Source organism: Syzygium oleosum, unplaced genomic scaffold, assembly GCF_021117445.2.
Source record: "Syzygium oleosum isolate NSW1041296 unplaced genomic scaffold, Sole_v2.1 Sole_v2.24, whole genome shotgun sequence".
NCBI lineage: Eukaryota > Viridiplantae > Streptophyta > Magnoliopsida > Myrtales > Myrtaceae > Syzygium > Syzygium oleosum.
Genome location: NW_026607508.1, coordinates 122,072 through 137,014, shown reverse-complemented (window position 1 = coordinate 137,014; position 14,943 = coordinate 122,072).

The window sequence follows — 14,943 nt, the reverse complement described above, 5'->3', positions numbered from 1 at the left end:
GAGGCCGAGGAACCCGAAGTGTTGTATCTTGGTCCGGAACCCTTGGACCACCGTAATGAAGAAGAGCCTAGCCATGGAAGTAGATCACGAATGTGACGGGATGGAGAGGTTGAGGAACCGGGATCCGATCGGAAATAGGAGCCAGGACGCAGCCGGGATTATACTTAGACCCCGAGTTAGAACCGGATTCGGAGGACGAGAGTGATGCAGCAGAGGACATGGATTCCGAGGAGTCCGAGTCCCAGGAGAGCTCGATAGAGGAGTCCTCAGGGTCCGACCCGGACTGGGGTCCTTAGGTTAGCAATACTCCTAAGTAAAGCGAGTACACCTTTTTGACTGAAGCCTGTCTTAGTCCCATCCAGTACCCCTAGCCACTGACCCTTTTGACCTAGAGGCTGCTATTATGAGTGTTGACTGCTGTTGTTGTATAAACAAATATTGTAAAACGGTTTTTATAGCAATGTAAGTCTGTACCTATTTTCTACTGCGATCGTGTTTATTGCTTTGCTATCCTTGGCTCGTTTTTTTTTTTTAATTGTCAGGGTTGTTTATTTAATCGCTTCCGTTTGTGCTTGTTCTCTATTTGGGCGTTGGGTCGGCGACGCTTCCTGGGACGTCGCACTGCAATCGACCAAGGTAGGGATGTTAGCGCTTCGTAGGGTACGGGGCGTGACATCCCCGTTTGATTTGGTATCAGAGCAAGGTCAGCTCGATTCCTTTGGTCGAGGTTTGGAGTGATAAGGAGCGATGAGACCCCTGGGTAGCCGAGTAGGGTGACCTCGTGTGCTACATGCATCTCCCGACAGCTTGTGATTGTTTTTGAATTGTGATTGTGTGACCCGTAAGTGCGGGTGCGGCGGGATTCGAGGTGAGTACGCGAATCCCTTGGGTGATGTGTTGGATAATTGTTAGACCGCGTGCTGATTGCTTGATTGTTGTTTAATACCTGCCTAGAACTTAGACTGGGATAGATTGGTTTAAGTCTTTAATTCCTTCGTGGAATTATAGCAGGTAGTCGTAGAATCGAGTAGCCAAGATGAGTAGCGAGGGGAGAGGTACAGGAAGAATTCCCAGAAGGGGTGCAGGAAGAGGAATCCGAGGTAGAGGTCGTGCTCGAGTAGGAGCGAGAGACAACTGGGAGTTAATGTGGGAGCCGCAAAGTAGACCCCCAAGTTGATGTTAGAACCGTGGAAGATCCACGTATGGAAGGAGTTCTCGCGAGTATTAGAAAGGATTGGGAACGTGCTGGATAGAGCGGACTCAAGGGCGAGATAATGTAGCCGCCGTGCGGTAGATGAGAATCAAGCTAACGCCGGACAGTGCTCGGCCGGCCAATGGGTTAAAGCGATGCCCCGATTAGTAGAACAGCTTTATGAAATTGAAGCCGCCTAAATTTCATGGTCGCGGTGACTGAGGTCGCGCCAAGATGGATTGAGGAACCGGAGAAAACCTTCAAAGTTCGGGGTGCACCGATGAGGAGAAGGTGACATTGGCGGTTTACCAATTTCAAGAGGGTGCTAATGATTGGTGGAATGCCGTGGAGAATAGAGTGTTTCCGGTGAGGAACGGCCCCGACTTGGGCTGCGTTTGTGAAAATTTCTACGAAAAATATTTCTCGAGAATGCGCAAGAAAAGAAGTTGATGGAATTTATGCGCTTGCGCCAGGGACAAATGACCGTGGATCAATATGAGGCCAAATTTGCAAGATTGGCTAAGTTTGCACCGACTATGGTGGAGAACCCGAGAGATAGGCGCGAAGATTCCGGGATGGATCAAGCCGGACCTTCAAGTCTGATTTTGTCTCATGATATCAAGGACTATGGGGAGATGTTCGACGGGCTTAGATCATGGAACGAGATCAACAGGAAAGGGCAGCCGCTTCAGGATCGCGGTTTGCTCAAAATCGAGATAATCGCCGTTTGGGAAAGAGGCCTATGACTGGAAATAGGCGATTTGTTCCACCAGCCAGACGGAATATCGGAAAACCGAATCCCCTGGGTTGGGTAGATATGGAGCGTGTTTTAAGTGCGGGAGTATGGGACATCGGATCCGCGATTGCCCACAGATGCAACCATCAGGACCGTCCAGAGTGCCGCCACCACGAGCCGGAAATCAAGCCGGACCTCCCCCACCTGGCTAATCGGGGACGACCGCCACTCAAGGAAGAATTTATGCAATGGCGCGCAAGGAAGCTGAGAATGCGCCGGGCGTGGTCACAGGTACGATTTCTTTGTGTGATCATGCCGCGTATGCATTTTTTGATCCGGGGGCAACCCATTCGTTCGTTTCAGAGCAATTTATTGAGTTGGTTGGTATGAAACCAGTGCTGCTTGAGCATGTGCTTTGCGTGTCGACACCTGTGAATGATAGGTTGCTAGTTTCTTTTGGATGTCCTAACTGTAAGATAATTATTGGAGGTAAAGAAGAAAACATCGACTTGGCAGTAATAGCCATGTTCGATTTTGATGTGATTATTGGAATGGATTGGTTAGTCCGAAGTAAAGTCAGTGGATTGCGCGATAGGGACGATCCAATTTAATCCGGATGGACGCCCTAGTTTTGTATTTCAGGGAAACCGAGGAGGAACCTCGATCCCTTAGATTTCCTCGCTCGAGGTAAGTAAGTCATTGACGAAGGGTGTGAAGGATATTTGGTGAATGTTGTGGATCCAACAGTTGTTGAACCTAAGTTGGAAGATATACCCGTAGTAAGCAATTTTCCCGATGTGTTTCCCGAGGAATTGCCGGGTTTACCGCCCTGAGCGAGAGGTGGAGTTTGTGATTGAATTGGCGCCAGAAACAGGCCGATTTCGAAAGCGCCATATAGGATGTCCTTATCGAATTGAAAGAATTAAAGGTCCAGATACGAGGAATTACTAGATAAAGGTTTTATTCGCCTAGTGCGTCCCCACGTGGGAGCGCCATCCCGTTTGTCAAAAAGAAAGATGGAACTCGAGATTGTGTATAGATTATCGGCGTTGAATCAAGTGACAAGTGAAGAATAAGTACCCACCGCCGAGAATTGATGACTGTTTGATCACCGCAAGGAGCCTCAGTGTTTTCCAAGATAGATTTGAGGACCGGGTACCATCAGCTAAGGATCGAAATGAGGACATTCCCAAGACTGCTTTCAGGGACTCGGTATGGGCATTATGAATTTACGGTTATGCCCTTTGGATTAACGAATGCCCCACCGCTTTCATGGATTTGATGAATCGTGTGTTCAAGGAATTCCCGGATCGGGCTTTGTGATAGTTTTCATTGACGATATACTAGTGTACTCCAAGAGCCTTGAGGAACATGAGATACACTTGACTCAAGTGCTACGGACTTTGAGAGAGCATGCATTATATGCTAAGTTCAAGCAAGTGTGAGTTTTGGCTCAACAGAGTAGGATTCCTTGGACATATCGTTTCGGGGATGGGATTTCGGTGGATCCAAATTTAAGATTGAAGCGGTTACCAAGTGGCCTAGACCGACGTCGCAACGGAGATTCAAGTTTTCTCGGATTGAGCTGGTTATTACAGGCGATTCGTAGAAGGATTTTCGTCAATAGCCATGCCAATGACAAGATTGCTTAAGAAGGAGGTGAGGTTTGAGTGGGATGACAAGTGTGAAAGGAGCTTTCAGGAACTGAAACACCGGTTGACAACTGCTCCTGTATTGACCATTCCGTCGGGCCCAGGAGGATTTGAGATTTATAGCGATGCTTCGCTAAGAGGATTGGGTTGTGTGCTGATGCAGCATGGAAAAGTGGTAGCATATGCGTCGCGTCAGTTGAGACCACACGAGATGAATTACCCGACGCATGACTTGGAATTAGCTGCTATAGTGTTTGCACTTAAGATTTGGAGGCACTACTTATGTGGGGAGAAGTTCCAGATTTATACGGATCATCAAAGCCTCAAGTACCTCTTTTCGCGAAAGAGTTGAACATGAGGCAACTGATAGAGATGGAGCTTCTAAAGGATTATGATTGCGACATCCTCGTATCATCCCGGGAAAGCCAATCGAGTGGCAGATGCTCTGAGTCGAAAGTCTAGTTTGGCGCATCTAATGGTCAAGGAATGGACCTTATTGGAAAGACTCAGGGATTCAGAGTTTAAGTTGGAGATGAGTCACGTATCGAATTTACTAGCCGCCTTAAGGATTGAGCCAGAGATTCAGATCAAGATTAAGGAACTACAGACTACGGACCCAGAAATCCAAAAGATTATGGAGATGGATGCAGCTAAGAGGAAACCGGACTTTCAAGTGTCCGATGATTGAGTTCTGAAGTTTAGAGGGCGACTCTGTGTACCAGATGATGTAAAGCTAAAGGAAGAAATCTTGTCGGAAGCTCATAGGAGCAATTACAGTATCCACCCGGGAAGTACGAAGATGTATCAGAATTTAAGACAACACTACTGGTGGAATGGAATGAAGGTGGATGTGGCCAGGCACGTAGCTAAGTGTTTGACGTGCCAACAAGTGAAGGCACAACATTGTAAGCCTGGAGGACTATTGAGACCGTTAGAAATCCAAGAGTGGAAATGGGAACATATTACAATGGATTTCGTGTGGGATCGCCAGAAGCCGAGAGAGGACATGATTCAATTTGGGTGATAAGTGGATAGGATCGACTAAATCGGCGCACTTTCTCGGGCGTGCGAAAGGACTTTGAGTTGGAAAGATATGCGGACTTGTATGTGAGGCGGATCGTGAGGCCGCATGGAATACCGATAACGATCACTTCGGATCGTGATCCGAGATTTACTGGCTAACTTTTGGAAAAGTTTGCAAACGGCCTTAGGAACGAAGTTACAGTTCAGTACGGCCTACCATCCACAGACCGATGGCCAGTCTGAAAGGACCATTCAAACCCTAGAGGACATGTTGAGAGCTTGTGTGATAGATTTCCAAGGCAAATGGGAGGAACAGTTACACTTGGTGGAGTTTGCCTATAACAATAGCTATCAGCAGAGCATTCAGATGGCACCGTTTGAAGCCTTATATGGTAGGGCGTGCAGGACGCCAGTATGTTGGGATGAAGTGGGTGAACGGAGTATCACGGGTCCAGAATTGATCCAACAAACTGTTGAGGCAGTTGAGGTTATTCGAGACAGACTCAGGACGGCGCAGAGTCGTCAGAAAAGTTATGCCGACAGAAGACGACGACCCTTGGAGTTTCAAGTTGGAGATCACGTGTTCCTTAAGGTGTCGCCTATGAAGGGACTATCTAGATTCGGCAAGAAGGGAAAACTGAGTCCTAGGTATGTCGGGCCATTTGAGATTTTGGAAAAGATTGGGGAGATGGCCTATCGACTTGCCTTGCCGCCCAATTTGTCCCAAGTACACAATGTTTTCCACGTGTCGATGTTAAGAAAGTATGACCCAGACCCGACTCATGTCTTGCGGTACGAGGAGATAGAAGTGGACGATAGAGTGTCGTACGTGGAAAGACCAGTCAGGATCGAAGATAGAAAAGAACGGGTGCTGAGGAACAAAACGATCCCGATGGTCAAAGTTGTCTGGGAGCACCACGGAACAGAAGGTGCCACGTGGGAAAGCGAAGAAGCGATGAGACGTCAACACCCCCAGTTGTTTGAGTAGATAAGGATAGATTGCAAATTTCGAGGACGAAATTTTTGTAAGGAGGGAAGATTGTAACAGCCCGAATTTCGATGTAATTTCCGGGATCAATGAAACTGATATTATTTCGCATTTCATTTTAGTAAGTCTCACCCAGAGCTGATCACTCTCGGGATACTAACCAATAGTGGTATGGCTAACTAGAAGATGGTACGTGGACCAGGGGACCCTATCGCGAAAGGGATACCGATCACGAGAGACGCCGAGGAAATATTTTGGGCCAACGTGAGCCGATCTTAGGAAAGGTAACGGATTTGGTTTGGCCAAGGCCAACGATGTACGATTGGGACGCAGTGATTCTGCAAGACCAAAAGTGCACGTGGTCAACCAAATCCGAACTTGAACCTAATGATTGTGACCTCGGAACTAATGATAATTTCTCATTCTCTCAATGATCGAGACCGTCACGATACGAATAGCCTTAGGTCGATACGCGTAACCTCTAAACAGCCACCCGTTAGTGAGAGACTCTGAAATTGAAAGTTTAGCGGGTTTTGTTCACGGAATTGGGCCCGGATTTCGGTATCGATTTTCAAAGGCTTAAGAGACTATTTTTGGGAATCTGACGTCATATTACGCTGGCCACTCACATGTGGAGTTAGTACGAGTAAAAATTGGAATTTCGGTCCGGGGGTGAAAAATTACGATTTTGCCCCCGGGATGCCAGCGTCGCTTTTCGAGGCCAAATGAGGTTATTTTTCGTGGCCGATGCCATTTTTGGGTGGCCACGCTTACCAGGAGTCATTTTGGACAAAAACTGGAATTTCGACAAAAATTGGAAAAATAATATTATTTTATTCCCGAAACTTTGACGTGGATTTTCGAGGGCTTGCGCGATGAATTTCGCGATTCCGACGCCATATTATGTTGGCCATGCATATATGGAACGCGTATGTGCGAAAATTGGAATTTCGGTTCGGGATTGGAAAATTACGAAAATGCCCCTAGGCCATTTTTGATTAATTCCGAAAATTGGATTTAATTTTGGGATTAACCAAGGTGAGTTAAGGTTAAACCAGGTCTGGTCAACCATGGTTAGGGGCAAAAGACCATTTCACCCCTAAATTATTGGATTAGGGCAAATCCTAGCCTTTGGATCAAGGGCAAAATTGTCCATTGGCTTGATTTTTGACACATGGCACCCTAGGCCCTAGTTTTTGACTAAGATAAGCATTTTTTCTCTCTCCTCTCTCACTCCCACGACCGACCAGCCTTCGAAAATTTTCTCTCCATTTTCCCCTCACTTTCTCTCATTTTCTCTCAAATTTTCACTCTCATTTTCTCTCTCGGGAGCCGCGGAGCACGCCGCGACCGCCGTGCCTCGCCGTCGACCCCCTTGGTCCCCCGCTTCACTCACCTCGGTTCCGTCCATTTCTCTCTCCCTTTCCCCTCTTTTCTCTCTTTTTCTCATTTTTCATTCTCAGAAATGATCACGCCGAGCTTCGCCGGAGCTCCGATCGCCGTTCCGTCGACACCCGGTACATTCAAGATGTCCATACGTTGCCGTTCACCCAGTCCGTACAAGTGACCGTACAATTTATCGTTCACGTCCGTACGGTCACCGTTTATCCAGACCCGTGACGGCCGCCGCCGCCACCGTTCCCAGCCGTCCAGTACAGTGTGTCCGCACGGTGGTACTGGCCACGCGTCCGTACGGAATCACTGTTCCCCCGTCCGTACACCGCGCCGCCGTCCGCCGGGAATTCCGCCGCCGGTTTCACTGTTCATCAGTGATCGGCCGCCATTCCCCGTCGTCGTGACCCTTGTTTTGGTGAGTAAAATTCCTAAACCCGTATTAGGACTGATGTTGCATTTTTCTGGACTGGTTTAGGTGTTATCGGTGCATTTTGGACTGGCTTAGATAATAGCAGTGTGTAATTGAGACTGGGTTGAGGACCGATTAGTAGAATTTATTATCGGAAAAATTTAGTGGATTAATGAAAATCGTTGGGGAGGATAATAGGGTTTAATGACCAATTTAGGAGTTCATCGGTGAAATTGCCGGGTATGCCCGGGTTGTCTGAATTATATTGGTGCTCGTGGTTCATTGCATTGCATAACATGGACACGCATTGCGTATGCCAAGAGTGAGGCATGTGATGAAAATTGTGCGAGAATGCGTGTCTGCCATGAGCATGTGATCACCTAAAATACCCTGAAGCGCTATACGCTGGGTTCAGATAATAATGAGCTATGTGATCACCTAAGGACCTTCGGGTCGATACCGTCCTCATGCACTTTGAAACAGGACGATGCCCGGTACGTCCGGAAGGCGACCATCCTCATGCACTTTGAAGCAGGCTCTGGTTCGCAAGAGAACGATATTGCGCCTCATGCACTTTGAAGTGTGCTAGAGACACTGGGCCGAGATCGGATCTTGCGCCTCATGCACTTTGAAGCAGCTAGACGCACCGGGCCATGAAAAATTGATGACTCGAGTCGTAATAATAATTAATTGGGCAAGTGTGCCGGTGTGGGCCAGTGGGCCAAAGAAATGTGCATGACATGTCAATGACATTTGCATGCATAAACATGCATTGAATGGCATGCGAGTGTGTGAGACTCGGTGTATGAGCATGTGATTGGCGTACGTGTGATAATGTGTGCCACGTATGTCCCGTGATTATTACATATTGAACTATCTAACCTGCAGGGTCAGAGAATTGTATGATTATGGTTGTGTTATGATTTTAAATGTTTGTTTCCAGTCAGGAGATTGCATGCTAGCCTAGCCTAGGTTTAGGGGTTGAACTCACTGAGATTCGTCTCACGGTTGTGTGGCAAACCGAAACTTTTCGAGACCCCCACAGGTAGGATGCCGAGGTCACCACCTCTTTTTGGGATACCGCACAATATTCAGCGGTCGTCAAGCGTGCACCCACGTGGCGATGGAGCAGCCTATGTGAGATATTATGCTGTTTTGTTTATAAATGTGGGAGAGGCGCACTACCACACCCAAGAATATGTGGCTTTGTGCTATCGAGGAGCCGACGGAGCAATCGGACCCCCGCTCAGGACCTTTGATGTCCCTGTAGACGTGAATAATGTCATGATCCCACAGATGGTAAGTGGTGAGATTTCCGATCCTCCAACTACGCTCGATTGGAGCAGCCCGGGGGCGAGACCGTGGACGGACCCGCTGCTATGGTCGAGGAGGCCGAGGAACCCGAAGTGTTGTATGCTGGTCCGGAACCCTTGGACCACCAGAATGAAGAAGAGCCGGTAGCCATGGAAGTAGATCACGAACAGGATGGAGAGGTTGAGGAACTGGGATCCGATCAGGAAATAGGAGCCGAGGACGAGCTGGGATTATACTTAGACCCTGAGTTAGAACCGGATTCGGAGGACGAGAGTGATGCAGCAGAGGACATGGATTCCGAGGAGTCCGAGTCCCAGGAGAGCTCGATAGAGGAGTCCTCAGGGTCCGACCCGGACTAGGGTCCTTAGGTTAGCAATACTCCTAAGTAAAGCGAGTACACCTTTTGACTCAAGCCTCGTCTTAGTCCCATCCAAGACTTCTAGCCACCGACCCTTTTGACCTAGAGGCTCGCTATTATGAGTGTTGATCTTTGTTGTTGTATAAACAAATATTGTAAAAAGGTTTTTATAGCAATGTAAGTCTGTACCTATTTTCTACTGCGATCGTGTTTATTGCTTGGCTATCCTTGGCTCGTTTTTTTTTTAATTGTCAGGGTTGTTTATTTAATCGCTTCCGTTTGTGCTTGTTCTCTATTTGGGCGTTGGGTCGGCGACGCTTCCTGGGACGTCGCACTGCAATCGACCAAGGTAGGGATGTTAGCGCTTCGTAGGGTACGGGGCGTGACAGCTCTATTAGTAATTCTTGCTCTGGCCTGATCACCCAGGAAATACTAACCAAAGGGGAAAGGCTACTGAGGATTTGTTCCTAAAAGCCGCCCGTTAGTTCGAGATTTATTATAGTTGCAATTGATCGATTTCAACCACGAATTACGATCCAATTTTAGTGTTGAATTCTTAAGGATTTACAAACCGAACCATAGGATGTCGCCTCGTAATTTTTACGAATTGGCCATCGAAAATTTCAATTTCGGAAAAGGATCGAAGAATTGAAAATTCGATCCGATTTGGTGATTTTTGAAGTGAAAATTTGAGGACAAAAATTAGATAAATTCGCAAAATGAAAAGAAAAAAAAAAGAATGTAGAAGATATTTTGGGGGATGATCACGTGGACCACCCCCCTTCTCTCTCCTCTCTCCCCTCTCTCTTTTCCCCCTTCCCCGCCGACACCCCTCCACGCCTCCGACTCTCACCCACTCCCCTCCGACTCTCACCAATTCCCAACCAAAGCCCATCATTTCTTTTCCTTTTTATTTCTTTCTTCTTTTCCTTCTTGGCCGCTTCTTCTTCGTGCGTCCGCTTTTGCTCACGCCTCGGCTTCTTCATTTTTGCTGCTCACCGACGCAGCGAGCCTTCGCCGGATCGACCTCCGTCGCTCTTCGGCGCCAGCGCACCGTCCAGGCCGCCGCAGATCGCCCTAGCCGCCGTCCGCTGCCCACTTTTCCCTTCCTTCGTGCGCGCGGTGCGAGCTCACCGCCGCTACTCGTCGTGCCCGACGCCGTCCAATCGCGCCGTGGTCGCCCGGCCGTCGCCGCCATTGTCCCCGCCGCCGAAACACCACCATCGCCCGCCGTTCAGCCCCGGAACCACCCCGAGCAGCCCCGATCGCCCACTACAGAGCCGTCTCCCGTCGCCACGCCCGTTCGTCGCTCACCGGAGCATTCCGAGGACACCGCGGACCGCCCTCGTCGCCGCCGTCGTCCTCGTGTCTTCGCCGGCGTTAGCCGAGTAAGTTAACCCCTAATCCCGTGTTTAGGGCGTTAAACTTGCTTAGGGTAGTTTAATTTATGTTTAGTTTGTGTTAATTGTGGGTTAGTAGTTAATTAATTGTGTTTAGGGTATAAGTTATTGATTAGTTTATTGTTATTGATTATTATATGAAATGTTATTATTTTCGGAATTTAAATATTATTTTATTAGTTAATAAATTAATTCCGAATTAAATATTATTATTTTATTGTTAAATAATTAATTTCCGAAAATTAAATAGTATTATTTTCGGAAAATTTTCTAACGTTAATTGTGATGCCAATATTGGATTTCGCCGTATAAGTTGGCGTATTTGGAAAACGGTTTAAATGATTTTGATTCGAGAAAGTAATTTGAATTTTGGAAAATTAAATTATTTTTATTGTTATGCCAGAAATGGATAGTGGTGTTTTGCGGTTAATACTTGTGTCGTTATCGAAGCTTGCGAAATTGATTGACTGTTGCATGTGTGACCATGTGATGTTATTGTATGGCATTAATGTGAGCACTATTCACGGACGCATGGGCTAATTGAGAAGATAATAATTGGCCGGAATGCTTGTGTGCTCGTGTGGTCACACGTTGGAGCCGTCTTGCTGTGTATCGCTTGACGATGCCCGATTTATCGGATGCCTGGGGATTATCTGGAGTGCCGATACCCCCGGATGCCTTGTCGCGGCCCGAGGCCGGACTCGATGCTCCTTACGGGATACCATCTTACTGTGTATCGTTTGATGTTGCCGTATTGGAATGCCATCATCCTGTGTATCGTTTGACGTAGCCGTGCCCGACGGGGCGGGACGGAGCCCGGTTTTTACCGGAAGACTGCCATCTTGCTGCGTATCGCTTGATGTGTAGTAGCCCCGAGGGGGCGTAATAACTGGAATACGTGTGATTCATAGTGCCTGATTATGTGGTAGAAACTGCTAGGCATGGTATGGGACGTGCCCAAGTGGATTCTATCTTATAATCGGGACACGCCCGCTCGTGATGCATTGATGCATGAGTAATTGATTTAGATGCTTCGAGTTTGCGACATATGCATTTCATCAACGAGTGTACCAAGGCGAGGTAAGGATGCCTGTGGTTGTTTAAGAATGTTGCTATGGATGCCGTGTTGCCTGTTTAGGGACCCCCGTGCGAGTTGGCCTCCTAAGCGGGGCTTAGGCCGTTAACTTATTGAGATTTTATCTCATTTGTTGTTGTTAAACCTTTTTCAGGACCTTAGCTTGTCGTTGCTTCCTATGCGGTTTGGAGTACCGCAGTTTTTGGTTGGTCCTTGAGGGTTAGGTCTGGAAGCCGATCTTTTGGATGGAGTAGATTAACCCTAACCTTTGTCTTTTGCTGGCTTTTGCGAAAATGCCCGGAGTGGGCCTGTAAGTATGTTCCCAGGGGTTAATCAAGTGAATATTAAAATGGCTTTTGTTATGTCTGGTTTTTCCTCTGCTATCCCTGTTTATTATTGTTGTCCGGGGATTGTTGTGTTCGCTTCCGCATGCGTACTAAAGGATAAAATGAAGAGTCGGCGACGGGTCCTGGGACGTCGCATTATAACGACCGTAGCGGGATGTCGTGCGCCCGCGGGGTTCGGGGCGTGACATCCCTGTCCGAATTGGTATCAGAGCAAGGTCAGCTCGATCCAAGTTTGGTCGAGACCTGGAATGATAAGGTGCGATGGGTTTTGGGATAGTGAGTTAGGAAGACACTAAGTGCCTGTGTTTGGTTGTTATCTTTCTCGTTCGTAAGCAGGTTGCTCAGGAATTCTAATTCCTTGTTGGAATTGGAAAGCAGGTTTCTGTAAAGATCCTACGAGATGGACAATCCTGAATCGAGAGCCCCTAGGAGGAGGGCCGAACCAGGTCAGGCTGGTGCCAGAAGGAGAGCACCAGGGGATCCTAGATTGGACCAGATCCTGCAGGCTTTAGAGACTTTAATAGGACAAAGAAGCTCGGGACCGGGTTGCCCGCCGCCAAGGTCAGTGCTCGCACTCCGCACCGCACCGGCACTCGCACACTCGCACCCGTGCCTCGCACCCGCACCTATGCCTGTAGATGTTCCGTTAGCTGGCAATGGAAATGGGAAACAGCCCATGCACAAGTTGGTGGAGCAATTTCTGAAACTCAAGCCGCCCAAGTTCACTGGCGCGGGTGATCCTGAGGCTGCAACCCTCTGGATTAGGGAGTTGGAAAAGGTTTTTGCCTTACTGAGATGTACAGATGAAGATAAGGTGACACTGGCAGTCTACCAATTGCAAGGTAACGCCAGTACTTGGTGGGAAGCTACCCAGAGGAGGGTATTTCCCGAAGGTACGGCCCGGGTGTGGGGTGCCTTTGTGGAAGCTTTTTACAATAAGTACTTTTCGGACTGCGCTCGAGAGCAAAAGATGAATGAGTTTCAGCGTCTCCGACAGAACCAGTTGATGGTAGACCAGTACGAAGCAAGGTTTGCTGAGCTATCCCAATATGCCCCAAGGTTGATTGAAGACCCAGTTGACAAGGCAAGGAGGTTTAGGGATGGGCTGAAACCTGAGATTAAGGACCAACTGGTGCCTCTGAATCTGAAGAACTATGATGAGCTATATGAGAGGGCACAGCTGATTGAGAGAAACTTGGCTGAGAGGACAGCCGCGTCTGGATCGCGGTTTATGCCAAATAAGGATAATCACCGGTTTGGGAAGAGGCCAATGACAGGAAGTAAGTTCCATGTCCCTCCTAATAAGAAAGGTGGAGTGAGAAAGCCGGTATACAACAACAACAATGGTCCCTGTCGATCCTGTGGAAGACACCATGGATCAGCCTCATGCCCTATGAGGACGGGAGCTTGTTTTGGATGTGGCCAGCACGGCCAGCACGTGAGAGACTGTCCACGTCAGGCAACGGGAGCGCAAAGACCAATGCAGCAGGTAGGACAACCTACAAGTAGCGCCCCGCCGAACCAGTGGAACCGACCCCAAGTGCAAGGAAGGGTCTATGCTGTCACAAGGAAGGAGGCGGAGGACTCGCCTGCCGTCATTACAGGTACGGTTTCATTACACGACCATGCTGCCTATGCTTTGTTTGATCCTGGAGCTACGCATTCATTTGTGGCTAAGCAATTTGTGGAATTAGTGGGGTTAAGTCCGAAACCGCTGGGAGTGGTTTATAGTATTTTTACCCCTTTAAAGGATAGCATAGTGTCTGCAGTAGGCTGTACTGGTTGTAGATTATCTGTTGGTGGTTGTGAGGACATCATAGATTTGATTGTTTTGACGATGTTCGACTTTGACGTGATTATTGGAATGGATTGGCTCACCAAGCAACGAGCCACGGTAAACTGCTATCGTAAGACGATACAGTTTGAGCCAGCAGGGAGTGTTGGTTTTGAGTTTGTCGGGAATCGAGGAGGACCTTCGATCCCTTTGATCTCGTCGCTCGAGGTGACTCGGTTATTGGATGTGGGTTGCCAAGGTTATTTAGCGTCTGTAGTGGATACGTCGGTAGAGGAGCTGAGAATGAAAAATATCGCTGTAGTACAAGAGTTTTCGGATGTCTTCCCTGAGGAATTGCCTGGGTTGCCCCCAGAGAGGGAAATAGAATTTGTAATTGAGTTAACTCCTGGAACGGAACCGATTTCTAAGGCACCTTATAGAATGGCATTGTTGGAATTGAAGGAATTAAAGGTTCAAATGCAGGAATTGTTGGACAAAGGATTTATTCGTCCTAGTGCATCACCTTGGGGAGCGCCAGTTCTATATGTAAGGAAGAAGGATGGGTCGTTGCGCCTTTGCATCGACTATCGGCAACTCAATCAGATGACGGTTAAGAATAAGTATCCGTTGCCCAGGATAGATGATTTATTCGACCAACTTCAAGGAGCTTCGGTATTCTCGAAGATAGACCTGAGGACAGGTTATCACCAGTTGAGGATTCGAAAGGAAGATATACCGAAGACGGCATTTAGAACGCGCTATGGACACTATGAGTTTACTGTGATGCCGTTTGGTCTGACAAATGCGCCTGCAGCTTTTATGGACTTGATGAACAGGGTGTTCAAGGAGTATTTGGATAGGTTCGTGATCGTGTTCATTGATGACATTTTGGTGTATTCGAGAAGTTTGGAAGAACACCAACAACATTTGAGGACAGTGCTGCAGACCCTTCGAGATCATAAATTGTATGCCAAGTTTAGTAAGTGCGAGTTTTGGTTAACTCGAGTGGCTTTTCTTGGACACGTGATTTCTGGGGAAGGAATTTCAGTAGACCCGGCTAAAATTGAGGCGGTTATGAATTGGCCTAGACCAACGACAGTAACTGAAGTTCGGAGTTTCTTGGGATTGGCCGGCTATTATAGGAGGTTCGTGGAAAAGTTTTCTGCTATAGCCATGCCCTTGACGCGATTACTGAAAAAGGACGCGAAGTTCGAATGGACGGATAAGTGTGAACGTAGTTTTCAAGAGCTTAAGCAGAAACTAACTACTGCGCCTGTTCT